Source organism: Moschus berezovskii, chromosome X (genome assembly GCF_049115385.1).
Source record: "Moschus berezovskii isolate FMDL1 chromosome X, NW_MosBer_1.0, whole genome shotgun sequence".
NCBI classification, from domain to species: Eukaryota; Metazoa; Chordata; class Mammalia; order Artiodactyla; family Moschidae; genus Moschus; species Moschus berezovskii.
The window spans coordinates 61,281,427-61,306,277 of NC_142488.1; the positions used below are offsets into that span (position 1 = coordinate 61,281,427).

Below are 24,851 nucleotides of genomic sequence, written 5' to 3' on the forward strand. Positions count from 1 at the left end.
TGCAATCTTAAAAATGACAGAATGATTTCTGTTCGTTTCCAAGGCAAACCACTCAATATTACAGTAATCCAAGTCTATGCCCCAACCAGTAATGCTGAAGAAGCTGAAGTTGAACAGTTCTATGAAGACCTACAAGACCTTTTAGAACTAACACCCAAAAAAGATGTCCTTTTCATTATAGGGGACTGGAATGCAAAAGTAGGAAGTCAAGAAACACCTGGAGTAACAGGCAAATTTGGCCTTGGAGCACGAAATGAAGCAGGGCAAAGGCTAATACAGTTTTGCCAAGAGAATGCACTGGTCATAGCAAACACCCTCTTCCAACAACACAAGAGAAGACTCTACACATGGACATCACCAGATGGTCAACACCAAAATCAGATTGATTATATCATTTGCAGCCAAAGATGGAGAAGCTCTATACACTTAGCAAAAACAAGACCAGGAGCTGACTGTGGCTCAGATCATGAACTGCTTATTGCCAAATTCAGACTTAAATTGAAGAAAGTATGGAAAACCATTAGACCATTCAGATATGACCTAAATCAAATCCCTTATGATTATACAGTGGAAGTAAGAAATAGATTTAAGGGTCTAGATCTGATAGATAGAGTGCCTGATGAACTCTGGATGGAGGTTCGTGACATTGTACGGGAGACAGGGACCAAGACCATCCCCATGGAAAAGAAATGCAAAAAAGCAAAATGGCTGTCTGAGGAGGCCTTACAAATAGCTGTGAAAAGAAGAGAAGCGAAAAGCAAGGGAGGAAAGGAAAGGTATAAGCATCTGAATGCAGAGTTCCAAAGAATAGCAAGGAGAGATAAGAAAGCCTTCCTCAGGGATCAATGCAAAGAAATAGAGGAAAACAACAAAATAGGAAAAACAAGAAATCTTTTCAAGATTTAAAAAATTAGAGATGGTTTTCTATAGCACTGGATTAGATATGACTTCTTGAAAAGCATCCATTGTGCAAGTACCTCATCTAGGCATATCTTCTGGCACTAGGCTGTGCCTACTACATTTTCAGAGATACTCTTTTTAATGATGTATGAAGAATAAGGCTGTATTAGTCCAAGATGGTGGAGAAGGCAATGGCACCCCACTCCAGTCCTCTTGCCTGGAAAACCCCATGGATGGAGGATCCTGGTGGGCTGCAATCCATGGGGTCGCTAAGAGTCACAGGACTGAGCGCCTTCACTTTCACTTTTCACTTTCATGCATTGGAGAAGGAAATGGCAACCCACTCCAGTGTTCTTGCCTGGAGAATCCCAGGGATGGGGGAGCCTGGTGGGCTGCCGTCTATGGGGTCGCACAGAGTTGGACACGACTGAAGTGACTTAGCAGCAGCAGCAGTCCAAGATGGGGGCCAAAGAAGACCTTCCCTAATCCCCTGAAAGGTTATGCTTCTGTGGAAGTCCTGAGTAAAACCTTAACCATTCTTAAGAAACCTCAGCAAAAAAGGGCAATTTGGCTGGAAAGTAGTAGCTATAAATTTGTAAGTGTGCCCTGCAACTCCAAATATCCCCCATGGTTCACAGGTCCAGCATTCTAGAAATTAGGACAATGTGATTGGCATTTTCTTACTCTCCCTCCCCTACCTTGAACATCTTTTTCTAGATTGGTCTAGAGATGGACCATGTGGCCCATTCAAAGTTGGTTTGACAATTCTACCTACAATCCTCCTATCCACAGAATAATAGCTCAGAATACTCATGGGAGGCAGGAATGAGAGTGTGCTAAGATATCATGGAGGTTGTATACCACATTTGGTCTAGGAAGGCATGGAGTTATATTGTGCCTTGTGATTGAGGTTTTTAATCCATTCACATTTAATTTTATGACTGATGAGGTAGAATTTGTATCTGTCATTTTGCTATTTGTTTTCTATATGTCCTATTTCTTTCTTGTTCTTCCGTTCTTCTATTACTGCCTTCTTTTGTATTAAACACATATTTCCTGGTGCTCAGACTGTAAAGAATCCTCCTGCCAGTGCAGGAGACCTGGGTTCGATCCTTGGGTTTGGAAGATCCCCAAGAGCAGGGAATGGCAACCCATTCCAGTATTCTTGCCTGGAGAATTCCACGGACAGGGGAGCCTGGCGGGCTATAGTTCATGGGGTTACAAAGAGTCAGACATGACTGAGCGACTTTGACTTTTCACATTCACATAGTTCTTAGTCTACTATTAAAGTTCCTTTGCTGTTACTGTTTATTATATTTTTGAACAATTTTCTTAATGATTGCTCTGAAGATTACAATGTATGTCTTAAAATAATCTGGCTCAGATTAATACTAACTTAATTCCAATAGTATATAAAAACTATATATTCCAATAGAGCTCCCTCTACCCTCCCTTGTGCTATTATTGTCATTCCTCTAAATAGACTGTAATGCCATTAATACAGGTTTGTAATTATTGGTGTATGTGTGCACCTTTTAAATTAGAAAAAAAGAATACAACTATTCATTTTATAGTGCCTTTAAATGTATCTATGTAGTTACCTTTATCAGCACACTTTATTTCTTTGGATGGATTCAAGTTACCATCTAATGTTCTTTTCAGCCTGAAGGACTCTCTTTAGTGTTTCTCCTAGTGTATATCTACTGGTAACAAATTCTCTTGATCTTCATTTATCTGGGAATATATTTCATTCTTTTTTCTTTTAATAGTCAACATCCTGTTTATTCAGGTTTATAACTTTACCGAACTTGTCCTGACAGGCCCTAGGCCTCCCTTGGCCAGTCACCCTGGGGCCACTGCACACAGGGTCCTGGCCGGAGCTGCAGGTTGCTCTGCCTGGGAGGCACCCAGGGCTGCTGTTAAACAGATTACTAGTGATGCCCTCTCCTGGCAGTGGTCATGGCTGTGTGCCCGGCCAGCCAGTGCCCCTCCTCATGCCTCAGTGCCCCATGGGCAGGCCAAGCGGTTCTGGAGGTGACAGGGGGACAGGAATGGGAGAACGGGGGGGGGCGGGCGCACGCGCAGAAGCGTGTACATGTACTTGTGCATCTCCTGCTGCTCCTCCCGCTCACGCATGGCCTTGGTCCGCAGCACACTCAGCCGCTCCACCGCCTCTGACCGCAGCCGCTGCTCCTGCTTGATCTCCTCCGCCGTGTTGAAGAAGTCCACGGGCAGATTGAACTGCAAGGCCAGGGGTGAGGGCCAGAAGACGCGGCGCTGGTGGGCCAGAGTGGCGCGCACAGGCTCGGCACTCAGCAGCTGCTCCTTGTGCCGCTCCAGACTGAGGCTGGGCCAGAGCGGCCTCGCTCAGCACGTACAACTCCTGGTCAGGGATTGGAAGCAGCACCTTCTGGAAGCCGATGGCCTCAAAGAACTCGTGGGTCCCTTCCAGGTAGTGAATGCGCTCCTGGAACACCTTGTTCTGCACCTTGATCTTTCGGTACTTTTCCTCTGGGTGCAGGTGGATGTTGTCCAGGTACTTGGCGACGGTGTCCACTCCCAGCTTCACCCAGTCCCGGTCCTTGTTAAACGTGTGGATCTTCATGATGGAGGCAGCCACTGGGTCAGTGGAGAAGTGCATGAGAATGGCCTCTTTGATGCCGGCGTCCTGCTGGTTCTTCCTTAGGATGGCCCCCATGAGGGGGCAGGTGAAGTACACTCCAGGCACCGCCAGGTGGGCCGAGCCTTCCTCTTTGGGCTCTGGTGCCGTGTTGCTCCCCGGGGCCTCTGGGTTCCCACTGACCGTTGCTTCAGCTCGAAGTTCCTTTCTCACCTGGTTCTGGATGGATTCCTGCGATGTGGGGCCCCACTCCTGCTCCAGCCGGGCCAGGGCCACCGCTGCCGCCATCTGCGCCTCATTGGTAGGTCCCTGGCGGGGCTGTCGGACTGGCGGCTGGCCAAGCTTCTCTTTGGGGGCCTTCTCCCCCACCGACTCCGTGAGCTTCTGACCCGGTCCCGTGCTCTTGAACTTGATGTCGGCCTTGATCTCTTGGAAGAATTTCTTCATAGTGGCAGTGGGCCCGACGGCGGCGGGGGGCTGCGCGGTCGGGGGGGCGGGGGGGGGGGCGCAGCTATATTTCATTCTTGAGTGATAATTCTTTCAGATATAGAATTCTTGACTGACTGGTCCTTTTCTTTCAACATTTTGAATATGCCATTACACTGTCTTCTGACTGCCTTTGTTCCTGATGGATTTCTTGTATGTGATAAGTTACTTTTCTCTTGTAGCTTTTAAGGCTTTCTCTTTTTCTTTGTTTTTCATCAATGTGACTATGACGTAGATATTTTTCTGTCTGGTAAGAAATCACTCTCCTACTTTGCCTTAATTGTTTAGACATGGTTTTCTTTACTTCTTTGAATATATTTCTAATACCTGATTTAAAGTCTTGATCTAGTTAGTCCAATGTCCAGGTTTCCTCGTGGACAGTTTCTAATAACTGCTCTATTTTTTGCATATGTGCCATACTTTCCTGTCTCTTTGCATGTCTAATAATTTTTTAAAATCAGACATTTAAAGTAATATATAATAACACTTCTAGTATTAGATTCAGTTCAGTTCAGTTCAGTCACTCAGTCGTGTCCAACTCTTTGCAACCCCATGAACTGCAACACTCCAGGCCTCCCTGTCCATCACCAACTCCCAGAGCCTATCCAAACTCATGTTTATTGAGTCGGTGATGCCATCCAACCATCTCTTCCTCTGTCGTCCCCTTCTCCTCCTGCCCTCAATCTTTCCCAGCATCAGGGTCTTTTCAAATGAGTCAGCTCTTCGCATCAGGTGGCTGAAGTATTGGAGTTTCAGCTTCAACATCAGTCCTTCCAATGAACACTTAGGACTGTTCTCCTTTAGAAAGTATTAGATTACACGCCCCCAAGATTTATTATTGCTGTGTTTTTGTTGTTATTGTTGTTGTTGGGGAGTTGTTGTTGATACTGCTCATTTGTTCATTGACTTTCCTGGGTTAATTCTGTAGATTTTGTATTCCCTGTGTTCTGGAGCCACTAAGTTCTCAGATAGATTCTTTTAATTTTTGTTTTTATTTTTAAGCCTGGTTTCCTAGTGATCACACCAGCTATAGCTCTCTTCAGTTTCAAAAGTTGTTCTCTTCCCCCTCATTCCTTCAGGCCTACAGTTGATAATACTTTCTTGTTATTTCTAGTCTCTGGGAGCTGTAGCTATGTGAGAGAGACTTCCTGCCAGGAGCTGTAGCATAATAAAGCCATTGCTGAACCATGGCTCACCTGGGAAGAGGCTGGGGAAATAAATAGCCTGATTCCCTTGCCCTCCTGTCCTTTAATCTCTTGCCACTGTCTCTAACTGGCCAAACCCCCCAAACCAGAAAGCAACATATCCTTGATGATGAAGTCAATAGTAGTCAGCCTCCAGACATACAGAGCAAGGTAGAAAAGGATAATCTGATGTATAAAATGTAGGTGTTTTTTCATTTACCTCAGCCAGCATTCTGGCACCTTTCAATCTGTATACTTTGTCTTTCTTGAGCTAAGAAAATATTTCCTTTTTATTTCTTTGAATAGTTTGGTCTCCCCTAGAAATTGTATCAGATCATTATTAGAACTTATGAATCTATTATTCCTATCTCTTCATTTTTCTTTAACATTTTCCATTTCTGTTTTTTTGGGCTGCATTCTAGTAAAAATTTTTGACTCCATCTTCCAGATCATCAATTAACTCTTCATCTATGCTTATTCTGCTAAGGTATTATGACTGAGTTTTCAATATTTTTATAATCATTTGTCCACTCTCTAAAATCTCTAATTTCCTTTTTCATAGAAACCTATTGATGATTTATAAATGCAATATCCTTCCTTAATTCTCTGAGAATATTACTTATTTTTAGGTCTTATTCTGTTTGCTCTAGTACATGCTTCTTTGAATTTAATTCTGTTTGTTGAGGTCAGTGTCTCTCTCTCATGGTGTTGATTTACCTCAAATGTTAGGTACTTCTTCACCATGTATTCATCTGTCCATGAAATATGTATCTGTTTATAGCACTCTATATCCAGTGATTATGAAAGATGTGTGGAAAATTCTGCCAAGCAGGATGTATCAGAGTCTGAAATAAGACAAACGTGACCACTATCACCTTTAATATTTTTGTGGGCATTCTAGCTAATGCAATAGACAAGCAAAATAAATGAGGTATAAATAAAGGAAAAAAACACACATTATTGTTTGCAGAGGATATAATTGTCTATAGAGAACACTTAAATGAAATAGTTCAGACAATTTCAGAATCAGGGTGAAGGTGGAGACAGTTATATTTCTGTGGCCTGGGGTTATGTTTCCAGGAAGGATGGAAACAACATATTCCTTGTCTCTCTTACTGAATGCAGCTATAAAACATGTACAGAACACATGGAACAACTATTTAAAAACTGAAAAGTAGGGACTTCGCTGGCAAACCAATGGTTAAGATTCTGCATTCCCATTGCCAGGAGCATGGGTTCAATCCCTGGTCAGGGAACTAAGATCCCACATGCTGCACAGTGTAGCAAAAAAAAAAAAAAACTGAAAAGTAAATAGGAAGAGTCACTGATGTTGTGATACGTTTACTACTTTTTCCCTTTGCTATCCTCCAGCCTGGACTCAAAGTAGCCCAAAACTCAGAAGGTTTCAGTGTAGACAAAAAGATCTCCAGGAAAGGCCATTTATTTAGTTCAGTCTTTAGGAGAAAGGGGTCTCCTGGAAGCCACCATGATGGCAGTAGAGTCTTGCAGTCACTTAAAACTCCAAGGGAGGAGGATTTTCCTCTCTGATCAAAGGGGCTGTGATACCAAGACGGTGGAATGAACCCATATTGCTTTTATTTCCTTTCTGTGTCATGTTGCCATTGGGCTCCTGATATAAACATAATCATAGGAAATGAATGCCAGAACAGGATAAATTAAGTTCCTACTTTTCCGGCTAGAGGACCAAGAAGGGGCGCCACCCTAACTGGAAAGTACTTGGGAGACTACAGAACGGGAGGAGCTCAGGAAAGTGACTCCATAAAACTGTCCGTGAACTCCTGGGTATGAATCTGATCTTATATGATATGCCAGAGATATATCACACAAACATTAATAAAAAGAAACTAGGAATGGTTATATTAATATCAGAAAAAGTGGACTTCAGAGCAGATGAAATTACAAATAAAAACAGGGGCATTATATGATTAAAGGGGTAAATAACCAAGAATACACAATCCTAAATGTGTATACAGCTAACAACAGAGCCTCAAAATACATGAAAAAAAAAAGATATTGTAAAGTACTGATGGAGAAATAAACAAATTTACAATTATAGTCAGAGATTTCAACACTCCTCTATCATTAATTGAGAAAACTAGTAGACAGAAAATCAGCAACGATTTAAAACTGAACACTAACAACAACCTATCTAACTGATTTAAATAAACACCCCACTCAATGACAGCACAGCAAACTCTATTTTCAAGTGAACATGGAATATTCAAAAATATATATCACATCAGTTCAGTAGCACAGTCGTGTCTGACTCTCCGCGACCCCATGAATCACAGCACACCAGACCTCCCTGTCCATCACCAAATCCCGGAGTTCACTCAAACTCATGTCCACAAAGTCGGTGATGCCATCCAGCCATCTCATTCTCTGTTGTCCCCGTCTCCTCCCACCCTCAACTCTTCCCAGCATCAGACTCTTTTCCAGTGAGTCAACTCGACGCATGAGGTGGCCAAAGTATTGGAGTTTCAGCTTTAGCATCAGTCCTTCCAATGAACACCCAGGATCGATCTCCTTTAGAATGGACTGGTTGGATCTCCTTGCAGTCCAAGGGACTCTCAAGAGTCTTCTCCAGCACCACAGTTCAAAAGCATCAATTCTTCGGTGATCAGCTTTCTTCACAGTCCAACTCTCACATCCATACATGACCACGGGAAAAACCATAGCCTTGACTAGACAGACCTTGGTTGGCAAAGTAATGTCTCTGCTTTTTAGTATGCTGTCTAGGTTGGTCATAACTTTCCTTCCAAGGACTAAGCGTCTTTTAATTTCCTGGCTGCAATCAGCATCTGCAGTGATTTTGGAGCCCCCCAAAATAAAGTATGACACTGTTTCCACTGTTTCCCCATCTATTTCCCATGAAGTGATGGGACCAGATGCCATGATCTTCATTTTCTGAATGTTGAGCTTCAAGCCAACCTTTTCACTCTCCGCTTTCACTTTCATCAAGAGGCTTTTGAGTTCCTCTTCACTTTCTGCCATAAGGGTGGTGTCATCTGCATATCTGAGGTATTGATATTTCTCCCAGCAATCCTGATTCCAGCTTGTGCTTCTTCCAGCCCAGCGTTCTTCATGATGTACTCTGCATATAAGTTAAATAAGCAGGGTGACAATATACAACCTTGACGTACTCCTTTTCCTACTTGGAACCAGTGTGTTTTTCCATGTCCAGTTCTAACTGTTGCTTCCTGACCTGCATACAGGTTTCTCAAGTGGCAGGTCAGGTGGTCTGGTATTCCCATCTCTTTCAGAATGTTCCACAGTTTATTGTGATCCATACAGTCAAAGGCTTTGGCATAGTCAATGAAGCAGAAATAGATGTTTTTCTGGAACTCTCTTGCTTTCTCCATGATCCAGCGGATGATGGCAATTTGATCTGTGGTTCCTCTGCCTTTTCTAAAACCTGCTTGAACATCTGGAAGTTCATGGTTCACATATTGCTGAAGCCTGGCTTGGAGAATTTTGAGCATGACTTTACTAGCGTGTGAGATGAGTGCAATTGTGTGGTAGTTTGAGCATTCTTTGGCATTCCCTTTCTTTGGGATTGGAATGAAAACCGACCTTTTCCAGTCCTGTGGCCACTGCTGAGTTTTCCATATCTGCTGACATACTGAGTGCAGCACTTTCACAGCATCATTTTTCAGGATTTGAAATAGCTCAATTGGAATTCCATCACCTCCACTAGCTTTGTTCGTAGTGATGCTCTCTAAGGCCCACTTGACTTCATATTCGAAGATGTCTGGCTACAGGTGAGTGATCACGCCATCGTGATTATCTTCGTCGTGAATAACTTTTTTGTACAGTTCTTCTGTGTATTCTTGCCACCTCTTCTTAATATCTTCTGCTTCTGTTAGGTCCATACCATTTCTGTCCTTTATCGAGCCCATCTTTCAGTGAAATGTTCCCTTGATATCTCTAATTTTCTTGAAAAGATCTCTTGTTTTTCCTATTCTGTTGTTTTCCTCTATTTCTTTGCATTGATCCCTGAGGAAGACTTTATCTCTCCTTGCTATTCTTTGGAACTCTGCATTCAGATGCTTATATCTTTCCTTTTCTCCTTTGCTTTTCGCTTCTCTTCTTTTCACATCTATTTGTAAGGCCTCCTCAGACAGCCATTTTGCTTTTTTGCATTTCTTTTCCATGGGGATGGTCTTGGTCCCTGTCTCCCGTACAATGTCATGAACCTCCGTCCAGAGTTCATCAGGCACTCTATCTATCAGATCTAGACCCTTAAGTCTATTTCTTACTTCCACTGTATAATCATAAGGGATTTGATTTAGGTCATATCTAAATGGTCTAGTGGTTTTCCATACTTTCTTCAATTTCAGTCTGAATTTGGCAATAAGGAGTTCATGATCTGAGCCACAGTCAGCTCCTGGTCTTGTTTTTGCTAAGTGTATAGAGCTTCTCCATCTTTGGCTGCAAATGATATAATCAATCTGATTTTGGTGTTGACCATCTGGTGATGTCCATGTGTAGAGTCTTCTCTTGTGTTGTTGGAAGAGGGTGTTTGCTATGACCAGTGCGTTCTCTTGGCAAAACTCTATTAGCATTTGCCCTGCTTCATTTCGTGCTCCAAGGCCAAATTTGCCTGTTACTCCAGGTGTTTCTTGACTTCCTACTTTTGCCTTCCAGTCCCCTATAATGAAAAGGACATCTTTTTTGGGTGTTAGTTCTAAAAGGTCTTGTAGGTCTTCATAGAACCGTTCGACTTCGGCTTCTTCAGCGTTACTGGTTGGGGTATAGGCTTGGCTTACTGTAATATTGAATGGTTTGCCTTGGAAACGAACAGAAATCATTCTGTCATTTTTAAGATTGCATCCAAGTACTGCATTTCAGACTCTTTTGTTGACCATGATGGCTACTCCATTTCTTCTAACGGATTCCTGCCCGCAGTAGTAGATATAATGGTCATCTGAGTTAAATTCACCCGTTCCAGTCCATTTTAGTTCACTGATTCCTAGAATGTTGACGTTCACTCTTGTCATCTCCTGTTTGACCACTTCCAATTTGCCTTGATTCCTGGACCTAACATTCCAGGTTCCTATGCAATATTGCTCTTTACAGCATCGGACCTTGCTTCTATCACCAGTCACATCCACAACTGGGTATTTGTTTCGCTTTGGCTCCATCCCTTCATTCTTTCTGGAGTTATTTCTCCACTGATCTCCAGTAGCATACTGGGCACCTACCGACCTGGGGAATTCCTCACTCAGTATCCTATCATTTTGCCTTTTGATACTGTCCTCTATTTATAGTTATTATAAAATGTTGGCTATATTCCCTGTGTTACACAATATATCCTTGTAGCTTATTTTATATATAATTGTTTTTACCTTTTAATCCCTTGGCACTATATTGCCCCTCCCCGCTCCCCTCTCCTCACTGTTAACCCCTAGTTTGTTCTCTGTATCTGTGACTCTGCTTCTTTTTTGTCATATTCACTAGTTTGTGGTATTTTTTAGATTGCACATATAAGTCATATCATACAGTATTTGTCTTTCTTTATCTGACTTACTTTACTTAGCATAATGCATTCCAAGTCCATTCATGTTGCTGCAAATGGCAAATTTTCATTCTTTTCATGGCTGAGTGATATTCCATTGTGTATATATATATATATATATATATATATATATATACAACGTCTTCTTTATCCATTTCTCTGTTGGTGGGCATTTGGGTTGCTCCCATGTCTTGGCTATTGAAAATAATACTGATATGAACATTGAGATGCATGTGTCTTTTCTAATTAGTGCTTTTATTCTTATTCAAATATATACCCAGGAATGGAATTGCCAGGTCATATGGAAGTTTCACTTTCATTTTCTGAGAAACAACCATACTATTTTCCACAATGACTGCGTCAATTTTTCTTCTTCTTAATTGATATAATAGATAACTATTTCTTCAAAATAATAATAACAACAGACAGGATAGAGAACCCATAAATAAATCCATGTAAATATGGTCAACTGACCTTTGACAAGGGAACCAAAAACCACACTGTGGAGAATGGATTTGCATCTTCAACAATTTATATTGGGAAAATTGGACATCTACATACAAAAGAATGAAATTGGGCCCTTATCTTATACCATACAAAATAATCAATCAAAATAGATTAAAAACTTAAACTCAAGACCTGAAGTGTAAAACCCTGGAAGAAAACATAGGGGAATGATCTTGGCAATAATTTCAGGGATATGATACCAAAATCACAGGCAATAAAAATACAAATAAACAAGTGGATTACATCAAACTAAAAAGCTTCTTCATATCAAAAGAAGCCATTAAGAAAATGACAAGGCAACCTATGGGATGAAAAATATATTTACAAACCTTATATCTGACAAGAAGCTAAACTCCAGAATATGTAAGGAACTCCTACGACTCAATAACAAATAAACAAAACAAAGCCTAGTAACTCAATTTAAAAAATGGTCTAAGGACATGAATAGACATTTCCCAAAGAAGATACAAATGGCTAACAGATATATTTTTAAATACGCAACATCACTAATAATGAGAGAAATGAAAATCAAAATTATCAAAAACAAACGACAAGTGTTGGCAAGAATTTGGAGAAATCTGAATGCTTGTACACAGATTCTACACTGGTAGGAATGTAAAATGGTGCAGTCACTATGGAAAATATTATGGAGGCTCCTCAAAAGATCAAAAATAGAATTACTACTTCTGGTATTTATCCAAAAGAACTGAAGTTAGTATCTTGCAGAGATATTAGCATTCCCATGATTATTGCAAGACTATTCACAATAGCCAAGATGTGAAAACAATGTAAATGTCCATCAATAGACGAATGAATAAAGAAATATATGTATATATATATATTCAGCCTTAAAGAAAGAAGGAAATTCTTCAGTATATAATGTGAATGGACCTTATGTTAAGTAAGACAAGCCAGTCACAGAAAGAGAAGTACTGCATGATTCCATTTATACGAAGTATCTAAAATAATCAAATTCATAGAATCAAAAAGTGGAATGGTGGCTATCAGAGGCTGGAGAGAAAGAGAAAATGGGGAGTTACTGATCAATAGGCATAAAGTTTCAGTTAAGCAACTTGAATAAGTTATGGAGATCTGCTAAACACTGTTAATATAGTCAACAATAATGTATTGTACAATTAGTAATTTGTTCAGATCAGTTCAGTCGTCCAGTCATGTCGGACTCTTTGTGACCCCATGAACTGCAGCACACCAGGCTTTCCTGTCCATCACCAACTCCCGGAGCTTGCTCAAACTCATGTCCATCGAGTCACTGATGCCATCCAACCATCTCATCCTCTGTCATCCCCTTCTCCTCCTGCCTTCAATCTTTGCTCCATCAGGGTTTTATCCAATGAGTAAGTTCTTCAAATCAGGTGGCCAAAGTAGTGGACCTTCAGCTTCAGCGTCAATCCTTCCGATGAATATTCAGGATTGATTTCCTTTAGGATTGACTGGTTTGATCTCCTTGCTGTCCAAGGGACTCTCAAGAGTCTTCTCCCACACCTCAGTTCTAAAGCATCAATTCTTTGGCGCTCAGCTTTCTTTATGGTCCAATTCTCATACCCATACATGACTACTGGAAAAACCATTGCTTTGACTAGACAGACCTTTGTTGCAAAGTAATGTCTTTGATTTTTAATATGCTGTCTAGGTTTTCTTCCTTTCTTCTTGTCTTTTCCTCCAAGGAGCAAGTGTCTTTTAATTTCATGGCTGCAGTCACCAACTGCAGTGATTTTGAAGCCCAAGAAAATAAAGACTGTCACTGTTTCCATTGTTTCCCCATCTATTTATCATGGTGGTGGGACAGGATGTCATGGTCTTAGTTTTTTGCATGTTGAGTTTTAAGTCATCTTTTTCACTCTCATCAAGAGGCTCTTTAGTTCCTCTTCACTTTCTGCCATAAAGGTGGTGTCATCTGCATATCTGAGGTTGTTGATATTTCTCCAAGTAATTTTGATTCCAACTTGTAAAACTCAGCAGTGGCCACAGAAGTGGAAAAGGTCAGTTTTCATTCTAATCCCAAAGAAAGGTAATGCCAAAGAATGCTCAAACTACCGCACAATTGCACTCATCTCACACGCTAGTAAAGTAATGCTCAAAATTCTCCAAGCCAGGCTTCAACAATACATGAACCATGAACTTCCAGATGTGCAAGCTGGTTTTAGAAAAGGCAGAGGAACCAGAGATCAAATTGCCAACATCCGCTGGATCATGGAAAAAGCAAGAGAGTTCCAGAAAAAAAATCTATTTCTGTTTTATTGACTATGCCAAAGCCTTTGACTGTGTGGATAACAAACTGTGGAAAATTCTGAAAGAGATGAGAATACCAGACCACCTGACCTGCCTCTTGAGAAACCTATATACAGGTCAGGAAGCAACAGTTAGAACTGGACATGGAACAACAGACTGGTTCCAAATCGGGAAAGGAGTACGTCAAGGCTGTATATGGTCACCCTGTTTATTTAACTTATATGCAGAGTACATCATGAGAAACGCTGGGCTGTGGGAAGCACAAGTTGGAATCAAGAATTCCAGGAGAAATATCAATAACCTCAGATATGCAGATTACACCACCCTTATGGCAGAAAGTGAAGAAGAACTAAAGAGCTTCTTGATGAAAGTGAAAGAGGAGAGTGAAAAAGTTGGCTTAAAGCTCAACATTCAGAAAACGAAGATCATGGCATCTGGTCCCATCACTTCATGGCAAATAGATGGGGAAACAGTGGAAACAGTGCTTGACTTTATTTTTCTGGGCTCTAAAATCACTGTGGATGGTGATTGCAACCATGAAATTAAAAGACGCTTGCTCCTTAGAAGGAAAGTTATGACCAACCTAGATAGCATATTAAAAAGCAGAGACATTACTTTGCTGACAAAGGTCCATCTAGTCAAGGCTATGATTTTTCCAGTAGTCATGTATGGATGTCAGAGTTGGACTATAAGAAAGCACCGAAGAATTGATGCTTTTGAACTGTGGTGCTGGAGAAGACTCTTGAGAGTCCCTTGAACTGCAAGGAAATCCAACCAGTGCATCCTAAAGGAGATCAGTCCTGGGTTTTCATTGGAAGGACTGATGTTGTAGCTGAAACTCCAATACTTTGGCCACTTGATGCGGAGATTGACTCATTTGAAAAGACCCTGACGCTGGGAAATATTGAGGGCAGAAGGAGAAGGGGATGACAGAGGATGAGATGGTTGGATGGCATCACCGACACAATGGACATGGGTTTGGGTGGACTCCAGCAGTTGGTGATGGACAGGGAGGCCTGGCGTGCTGCAGTTCATGGGGTTGCAAAGAGTTGGACACGATTGAGTGACTGAACTGAACTGTGCTTCATCCAGCCTGGCATTTCACATGATGTAAGTTATACCTGAATGGCCTAGTGGTCATTTTCCCTAGTTTCTTCAATTTAAGTCTGAATTTTGCAATAAGGAGTTAATGATCTGAGGCACAGTCAGCTCCCGGTCTTGTTTTTGCTGACTGTATAGAGCTTCTCCATCTTTGGCTGCAAAGAGTATAATCAATCTGATTTTGGTATTGACCATCTAGTGATGTCCATGTGTAAAGTCTTACCACAATAAAATAAACTAAGCTTGGCACTAGTGGTAAAGAACCTAGCTGTCAATGCAGGAGAGGTAAGAGACACTTGTTCGATCCCTGGGTCAGGAAGATTCCCTGGAGGAGGGCATGGCAACTCACTCCAGTATTCTTGCCTGGAGAATTCCATGGACAGAGGATCCTGGCAGGCTACAGTCACAAACAGTCAGACATGACTAAAGAAACTTAGTGCACATGCATGCACACTTAGAAATTCATTAATAGGGTAAATTTCATTTTAAGTGTTGTTACCACAATAAACTAAACTAATAATAGCAACAATATATTGGTTGATTATAGTTTATGCATAAGTAAAAAATGACAGTAATGATATAAGGGATGAGAAGAAGAAATTTGGGAATAATGTGTTACAGGGTAACTATACCAGTATTATTTGAAAGTGGCTTCCCTGGTTGGCTCCGATGGTAAAGAATCTGCCTGCAATGCCAGAGACCTGGTTCAATCCCTGGGTTGGGACGATCCCCTGAAGAAGGGAATGGCTACCCACTTCAGTATTCTTGCCTGGAGAAGTCCATGGACAGAGGAGCCTGGTGTTCTACAATCCATGGGGTCACAAAGAGTTGAACACAAATGAGCAACTTTCACTTTCACTTCTTAGATTAGTTATAAATATATATATTGCAAACCCTAGTGCAGTCACTAATTTTTTAACAAAGAAGTACAGTTGACCCTTGAACAACATGGGTTTGAACTGTGTGGGTCCACTTATACATGGATGTTTTAAAATAAATACGTACATGCTTAAAATATGTTTAAAATAAATAATATTTAATATTATTTATTCAGTTCAGTTCAGTTCAGTCGCTCAGTCGTGTCCGACTCTGCGACCCCATGAATCACAGCACGCCAGGCCTCCCTGTCCATCACCAACTCCCGGAGTTCACTCAAACTCATGTCCATCGAGCTGGTGATGCCATCCAGCCATCTCATTCTCTGTCTTCCCCATCTCCTCCCGCCCCCAATCCCTCCCAGCATCAGAGTCTTTTCCAGTGAGTCAACTTGTCGCATGAGGTGGCCAAAGTATTGCAGTTTCAGCTTTAGCATCAGTCCTTCCAATGAACACCCAGGATTGATCTCCTCTAGAATGGACTGGTTGGATCTCCTTGCAGTCCAAGGGGCTCTCAAGAGTCTTCTCTAGCACCACAGTTCAAAAGCATCAATTCTTCGGCGATCAGCTTTCTTCACAGTTTATTTAATATTTAAAATTAATACATACAGTACTACATGATGCATGGTTGGTGAAATTCACATATGTGGAACTACATATATGGAAAGTGAAAGTTGCTCAGTCATGTCCAACTCTTTGGACTGTATAGTCCATGGAATTCTCCAGGCCAGAATACTGCAGTGGGTAGCCATTCCCTTCTCCATGGGATCTTCCCAACCCAAGAATTGAACCCAGGTCTCCCACATTGCGGGTGGATTCTTTACCAGTTGAGCCATCAGGGAGGCCCAAGAATACTGGAGCAGGTAGCTTATCCCTTCTCCAGTGGATCTTCCTGTCCCAGGAATTGATCCAGGTTCTCCTGCATTTGCAAGTCCTTTACCTGCAAGTCCCACATATGTGGAAGGCCAACTGTAAAACTCAGATTTTCAACTGTGCAGAGGATTGGCACCCCTAACCACCAAATTTTTGAAGGGTCAACTATCTAATTGCTGTGCTAAGACAGAAAAGAAAATGGAATCCTATCAAGTGCTAAGTTAAAATAAGAGAAGGCAAATAAAGAGTTAAAAATAAAGAACAAGTATAATGAATAAAAACAGTTATGGTAGATTTTAATTCAACTATAAATTAACATTTTCAGTTGAAATGGTCTAAATACCAGTTAAAAAACAAAGACTTGCAGAGTGGATAAAACAAGACTGAACTGTATTTAGTCTACAAGAAACCTACACTAAATATTAAGACACTGACTGATTAAAAGTAGATGAATGGAGAAACATATACCATGCTAACACTAATCAAAAGCAATTTGGATTAGCTTATTTATTTCAAACAAAGCAGACTTGAGAGCAAGGAAAATTATCAGGGAGAAAGAATTGTATTACATCATAATAAAGGAGTCAGTTCTCCAAGAATATATAAGAATCCTAAATGCGTATGCACCTAGCTACAGATTGTCAAAATATGTGATGCAAAAGCAGATAGAACTGCAAGGAAAAAATAGATGAATCCACTATTATAGTTTCAGACTTCAACAGACCTCTTTCAGTAATAGATAGATCAACCAGGCAGAAAATCAGTAAGGATATAGTTGAACTAAACAGCACCATCAATCAACTAGATATAATTGACATCTATGGAATATTTCATCCAACAACGGCAGAATACACATTCTTCTCAAGCTCACATGGAACATTCATGAAGATAGATCACATTATGGGTCATACAATGCACCTTAATACATTTAAGCTAGTAGAGATCATACAAAGTATGCTTTCAAATCACAAAGGAATTAAACTAGTAATCAAGAACAGAATGATAACCAGAAAATTCCAAATAATTTAGAGATTGAGCACCACACTTCTAAAGAAATCTCAAGAGGAATTTAAAAATATTTTGAACTAAATGAATGTGAAAATACAACTTAAAATTTGTAGGATGCAGCAAAAGTGCTTAGAAGGAAACCTTTAGCATTGAATGCACATGTTAGAAAATAAGAAGATTTAAAATCAATAACCTAAGCTTGTAGCTTTGGCCAATTGATGTTTGACAAGGGTGCAAAGGCAGTTCAATGTAGGAAGGATCTTTTCAACAAGTGGTGCTGAAACAATTGTATATCCCATGTGCAATAAAACAACCTTGACCTAAACCTCACACGTTATAGAAAAATTAATTCAAAATGGATCATATACTTAAATGCAAAAGTTAAACTATAAAACTTTTAGAAGAAAACGTAGGAGAAAATCTCTGTGACCTGGGGTTAAACAAAGGGTTTTTAGATATGACACCAAACTATGATCCATGGAGAAACTTGATGTTAGACTTCATCAAAATGAAAAAAAAATAATTGCTCTGCAGAAACACTGTAAAAAGAATGAAAGACAGGCTTGCTAAAATATCTGCAAACTGCATATGCAACAAATCTCCAATATCTAGAATATATAACAAACAGTAAGAAAAAGGAAACAACCCCATCAAACATCTTTAAGAGAATCTGAAAAAGAATATATATATATATATGTGTGTGTGTGTATGTGTGTGTGTGTGTGTGTGTGTGTGTATGTATATTGTATAACTGAATCACTTTGCTGTACAGGTGTAAACTAACACAACATTGTAAATCAACTGTACTTCAATAAAAAATAAAAAACCTTTAAAAGACTATAGCAAAGAGGATATATGAAAGGCAAATAAGCACACAAAAAAATAGTCAACATCTTTAGAGTAAATTTAAAACATGATGAATAGCATATTAAAAACATTCACCTATCAGAATGGCTAAAACTTTAACATATGTAATAATTTAGTTATAAATAATACCAAGTACTGGCAAGGATGTGAAGACACAAATATACATTGCTGGTGGGAAGGCAAAATGGTGCAGTCATTCTGAAAAACAGTGTGGCAGTTTCTTACAAAATTAAATATATGCTTTCCATATAACCCAGTGTCTTAGTCTGTTTGGGCTGCTAAAATAAAAATACTGTAGATTGGTTGGTTTAAAGAACAATTATTTATTTCTCACAGTCTGGAGGCTTAGGAAGTCCAAGACCAAGGTGCCAGCAGATTCAGTGTCTGGTACAGGCCCACTTCCTGATTCATAGACAGTTATCTTCATGCTGTGTCCTCACATAGCTAAAGGGGCAAGGGAGTTCTCTAGGGTCTTTTTCATAAAGGCACTAATCCCACTATGAGGGTTCCTCCCTCTTGACCTAATCACCTCCTAAAGGTCCCACTTCCAAATACCATCACATTGGGGATTAGGTTTCAAAATATGAATTTGGGAGGACACAAATATTCAGTTTATAACACCAGTGTTGCCACTGCTGAATATTTTCCCTAGAGAATTGAAAACATACATCCACTCAAAATTCTGTATAGGAATGTTCATAGCAGCATTAGTCAGAAAGTGGAATCAACCCAAATGTCCTTCACTAAGTGAATGGTCAAATTTTGACACATCCATACCATGAAATACCATTCAGCAATAAAATGTAACAAACTATGAGTATCCTGCTAATACCTTAGATATAGTCATGCTACTGAAAGAAACCAGTCTCAAAAGGTTAAATACTGCATGATCCACTTACATAGATTCTTGAGAAGACAAAACTATGGTGATGGAGAATAGGTTAGTACTTGTCAGTTAGAAAAGGACTATGTGACGGAATTCTTTTGGAAGGTAGAACTGATTTGGTTCCTGATTGGAGTAGTGGTCATACAAATCCATATATGTGTTAAAATTCATAGAACTGTACACCAAAAAAGCCTATTTTACTGTAAGTTATGTTTTTTAATTAATAAACTTAATTTTTAGAGTAGTTTTAAGATCAGAGTAAAATTGACTGGAAAGTACAGAGATTTCAAATGAATCTACATTGACACATCATTATTATCTGAAGTCCATAATTCACATTAGGGTTCACTCTTGGTGCTGTACATGCTACAGGTTTGGGAAAATGTGTAATAATATATATCCACAGTTATAGTAGCATACAGAATAATTTTACTGCCCTAAAAAGTCTTCTGTGCTCTGCCTCTAACTCTTGGCAACCACTGTTTCTTTTTACTACCTCCGTAATTTTGCCTTTCCTAGAATGTCATATAGTTGGAATCATACAATATATAGCCTTTTCAAATTGGCTTCTTTACTTAGTAATATGCATTTCTCCTCCATGTTTTTCATGATTTGATAGCTCATTTCCTTTTAGTGCTAAAAAATATTTCATTATCTGAGTATACCACAGCTTATTTAAATGTTTTCCTACTGAAGGGTATCTTGGCTGCTTCCAAGTTTAAAAATTATGAACAAAGTTGTTACAGACATCTGTGTTCAGGTTTTTGTGTGGACATAACCTTTCAATCACTTTGAGTAAATACACAGCTGCTGGATCATACAGTTACATTCCCAACAGCAATGAAAGAGAGTTCCTGTTGCTCCACATCCTTACCAGCTTTTGATGTTGTCAGTGTTTGAATTTTGACCATTCTAATAGGTGTGTATGATATCACACTGTTGTTTTAAGTTGCAGATAAATATCTTTATCATAGACTTACTTGCCATCTGCTCTTCTTCAATTCAGCTCTTGCCTATTTTTTAATTGGGTTGTTTGTTTTCTTATTGTTAAGTTGTAAGAGTTTAAAAGGTTTTTTTTTTGGTATATTTTAGATAGTAGTCCTTTATCAGATGTGTGTTTTGAAAATATTTTCTACCAGGCCATAGCTTGTCCTCTCATTCTCTTTCACAAAGCAGGTTTTTAATTTTAATTAATTCCAAATGTTATCAAATGTTTCTTTCATGAATTGTGCTTTTGGTGTTGTGCTAAAAAGTTATGGCCTTACCCATAGGTTTTTTCCATTTATTGTCTTCTGAGTTTTTATAGTTATGCATTTTACATTTACATCTATGATCCATCTTGAGTTAATTTTTGTGACGGGTGTAAGGATTGTGTCTAGATTCTTTCGGGAGGAATGTGGATGTCCAGTTGTTCAAGCACAGTTTATTGAAAATTCCATCTCTATTCCATTATATTCCCTTTACTCCTTTGACAAAGATCAGACTGTATTTATGTGCTTCTATTTCTTCACCCTCTATTCTATTCCATTGATCTATTTGTCTAGTCTTTCACAAATACTACACTATCTTGATAACAATAGCTCTACATTAAGTCTTGAAGTCAGGTAGTGTCAGTTGAGTTATCTTTTTTAACATTGAGTTGGTTATGTTGGCTTTTTTGCCTCTCCATATAAATTTTAGGATCAGTTTGTCAATATCTACAAAATAATTTACTAACATTTTGATTGAGATTGCTTTCAATCTACAGATCAAGATAGGAAGAACTGGTATCTTGATGATATTGAAACTTTCTATGAATATGAAATATTTTTCCAATTATTTAGTTCTTCTTTGACATATTTCCTGGAATTTTCCTTGTTTAGATCTTGTACATATTTCATTAGGTTTATAAATATTTCAATTTTGTGCTAATGTAAATGTTAATGTGTTTTTAACGTGTGTGGATTAATCATAGCTCTGGCATAGATTTTGATGACAGATGTTGGTAGATGTAGTCACATACAAAGGAGAAGGCTAGCAGAAGATGAAGTAATAAGGACAGGCAGAAGGTTTTTTTCCTTCATTTCCTCAGATTCCTAAAGCCAAAATTAGAAGCCCTTACACAGGCCACAAACTGGCAAATATATACTGTGAAACTCAACAATTACAAATTGGACCCACATGCCTCAAAATGAAAGATTTGGAAGTAACTATCTTGATTAAAATAATTCTTTTTTCTTAATGTTCCACATACATTGAGATTCTTTATCCTCCACATAAGTATCTATATCCTCTTGTTTCTCTTGGTAATTTCTAGCTATTGTGGCCTTGCTATTGTTCACACTCAGATCATTAATATATTATGAAAGTGAAAGAAAGTGAAAGTGAAGTCGCTCAGTCGTGTCCAACTCTTTGCGACCCCATGGACACACCCACCAGACTCCTCTGTCCATGGGATTCTCCAGGCAAGAATAATGGAGAGGGTTGCCATTTCCTTCTCCAGGGGATCTTCCAGACCCAGGGATCGAACCCAGGTCTCCTGCATTGCAGGCAGACACTTTAACCTCTGAGCCACCAGGGAAGCCCAATGTAGTATACTTATTTATTTTTTTATTAAACCCTTCTCTCTTAAAACCCCTGGAGTAAAGCATCTAAGTATATATTTTATAACCTTTCAAAGACATCATGCAAAAAAAAAAAAAACTTGTAAACACTTCAATTTTTAATAGGTGCATACCTATAGTATGCTCACTTCTCTAATATAAGAAAGACAGTTTACCAAGTCTTCTAGAAATACTATATATAAAGAGCAGGATAGAATAGATCTGTTCTTTACTTGTCACCTTGTATTTTGTAAGAACTCCATTCCTTAAAGATGAGGGAAACAGTGAGGAAAGGTTCTCTTTCCTTTGTGCCTTTAAGCACCAACAGAACTTTATGGAAGCTTTGTTGGGCACAGGTACAGGCTGCAGATCTGGTACAGCCATGGCTCAGTAGGAGGCTTCCTCAACTGGGAGCCTATTGATGTCATGGATTACATTTCAAATGTTGAACAAATCTTTTATATCTGGGATAAATCCCACTTAGGTCACTTGCTGCTTTTAAAGTTCTCTCTTTTTCTTTAACTTTTGAGAATTTGATTATAGTTTGTCTTACAATAATCTTTTGGTTGATTTTGCTTAGGGTCTTTTGAGCTTCATGTGTCTGGATGTCTATATCCTTCCCTAGATTTAGGAAGTTTTCAGTCACTATTATTTAAATAAATCATCTGTTCCTCCTCCATCCTCTCATCTCTTCTGCTTCTGAGACTCTCAAAATGCATACATTTGTTCATTTAATAGTACCCCGTAAGTCCTATATATACTTTCTTCATTCTTTCTTCTTTTTGTTCCCCTAACTGGCTGATTTCATATAATCTGTCCTCAAGTTCACTGATTCTTTGTTTTACATGATTGACTCTGATATTGAAGCTCTCTATTGATTTTTAAGTTCTGGCACTGTATTCTTCAATTCTAGGATTTCTATTTGATTCTCTTTTATGCTTTCTATTTCTATGTTAAACTCATTTTTTATGTGTTGCTTTCCTGATGTCTTTTAGTTGTATGTGTTCTCTTGCATCTCATCTAGCTTTTAAAAGATTATTTTTTGAAATATTTGAATTATTTTTTAAACTTAAAAATTTAAAAAGTTTTAAATTATTTTTAAGATGATATTTTGAATCATTCATCATGCAATCTGTAGATTTCCATTTTTGAGGATGGTTACCTGTGGTGGTATCATATTTGCTTGATTCTTTATGATTCATGTAGTTTTGTGTTGGTGTCTGTGCATTTGAAGGAATAAACACATCCTACAGCCTTTACAGACTGATTTCAGCAGGCAAAATCTTTCTCCTGTCAGGTATCCAGAATGATGATATTGTCTCTGGGACAGCAGTCAACCAGGTTGAATTGAGTCATGTGTTTCCAAGCCTGTTACCAGGGCCTTGGGCAGGCATGAATTCTATGTGGTCCCTGGATATATAGGACTGCATCCAAGACCTCAGTCTGTTGGACTGGAGCTGGGAAGAGAGTTTGCTTCTGGGTCCATAGATTGTAGATCTGTTACCAGGTATATAGATGAATGTGGTTCTCATTGAGTCCCTTGGAGGACTCCTGACAGGACATTGCGCACTTTTCTGGGTGGACAGAATTGGCCTTGGACTGCAATTGATAGGAGCTAGAACTGAGTCACAGGGTCCATAGCTGGGACCAACGTCTGCAGGTCTGCCTCCAGAGGACATGAACAAGCATGCTTCCAGCCAGGTTCCTGGTGGAAGAACTTCCCCTACACTGCAGCTGAGCAGGACTGAAGCTGGGTCACAGTGCTGTTTCAGGATCAAGAGTCAGACCCAGGTAAAAAAGCCTGCCCTTGGAAATAAAGAAAAATGTGTTTCTCTGAGTCCCTGCATGTGCAGGACCACTCCTGGACCATGACTGGATCCAAGTCACAGGGCCACTTCAGGCTCTGGGATCAGCAGGCCTGCCTCCTGGTAGGGCACAAATAGGTGTGTCTCCTTGAAGTCCCTGGGAGGGCAGGTCTACTCCCAGACTGTGGGAGAAAGGACCTATAGTGAGGTTTCAGGGCCACTTCAAGATCTGCAGTTAGACTGAAGCAAGTGGGCCTATCTTGGGGGAACACATATGGAAGTGTCTCCTGCCCAATCTCTAGGTGGGCAAGACTGGCAGCAATATGAGCTAGAGCTGGGCCATGAGCCATTTCAGGTTTATAGCCAAGACCAAGGTTGGTGGGCCTGTTACCCAAGGCAGAAGTAGGCCTGACTCCTGCTGAGTGGCAGGACGAAGGCCAAATGGGGCGGTAGCCAAGTCCACAGAGGAGTGGGGCTGGCTCTAGATCTGTAGCTGGAATGTGGTCAGTGAGTCTGCCACCTGGACATGGGCCTGCTTTCTCAAAACAGCCCTCTTTACTCTTGGGCTCCAATGTGGTTTCAAAATCTCCTACCTGGATCCCAAATCTCCCACAAAGGCATTTTTGGTCATGAATGTCTGCCAAATTATTTTTTTCTAAGGTAGGATAGAGCAGAGGACCTTCTACTGTGCCGTCTTGCTGATATCACTCAGCTTTTTGTGGCTTTAACTGACCACTTTATATGATTCTATTTTCTCTCCTTTCTTAGCATATCAATTATACTTCTCTTATTTTTTCTAGTGGTTGCACTAGAGTTTGCAGTATATATTTAAAACTAATATAAATCCATATTCAAATTATACTATATCACTTCATGGGTAGTGCAAATACCTTGTAATAAAAAATATTCCTAATTTCTCCCTTTTTTCCCTTATATCATTACTGTCATTCATTTAACTTACACATACACATACATAAGCATATTTTATACACATAGGAAATATATCTAAGCATATATAATTGAGTACATCATTGCTATTTTTATTTTGAACAAGCATCTGGTAAATCAATAAAGAATAAGAAAAGTAAAAGTTTTTATTTTACCTTCACTTATCCCTTCTCCAGTGCTCTTCCTTTCTTTATATAGAACTGAGTTCCTGAATATATAATTTTCCTTCTCTCTAAAGAACTTTTTTTAACATTTCTTGCAAGGCAGGCATACTAGTAATAGATGTTCTTCAATTTTTATTTGTCTGAGAAAGTTTCTATTTCTCCTTAACTCTTGAAGTATAATTTCACAGGGTACAGTCTTCTAGGTTAGTGGGGTTTTTCTCTCAACATTTTAAATATTTCACTCCACTCTTTTTGA

The 24,851-nt window shown here is 39.5% G+C and overlaps 1 pseudogene; it reads right to left on the reverse strand.

Annotated features, from left to right (window-relative positions):
- Positions 1-2,892: 2,892 nt before the first annotated feature.
- LOC129563912 (UBX domain-containing protein 6 pseudogene) lies at positions 2,893-3,967 on the reverse strand (annotated as a pseudogene).
- Positions 3,968-24,851: the final 20,884 nt, after the last annotated feature.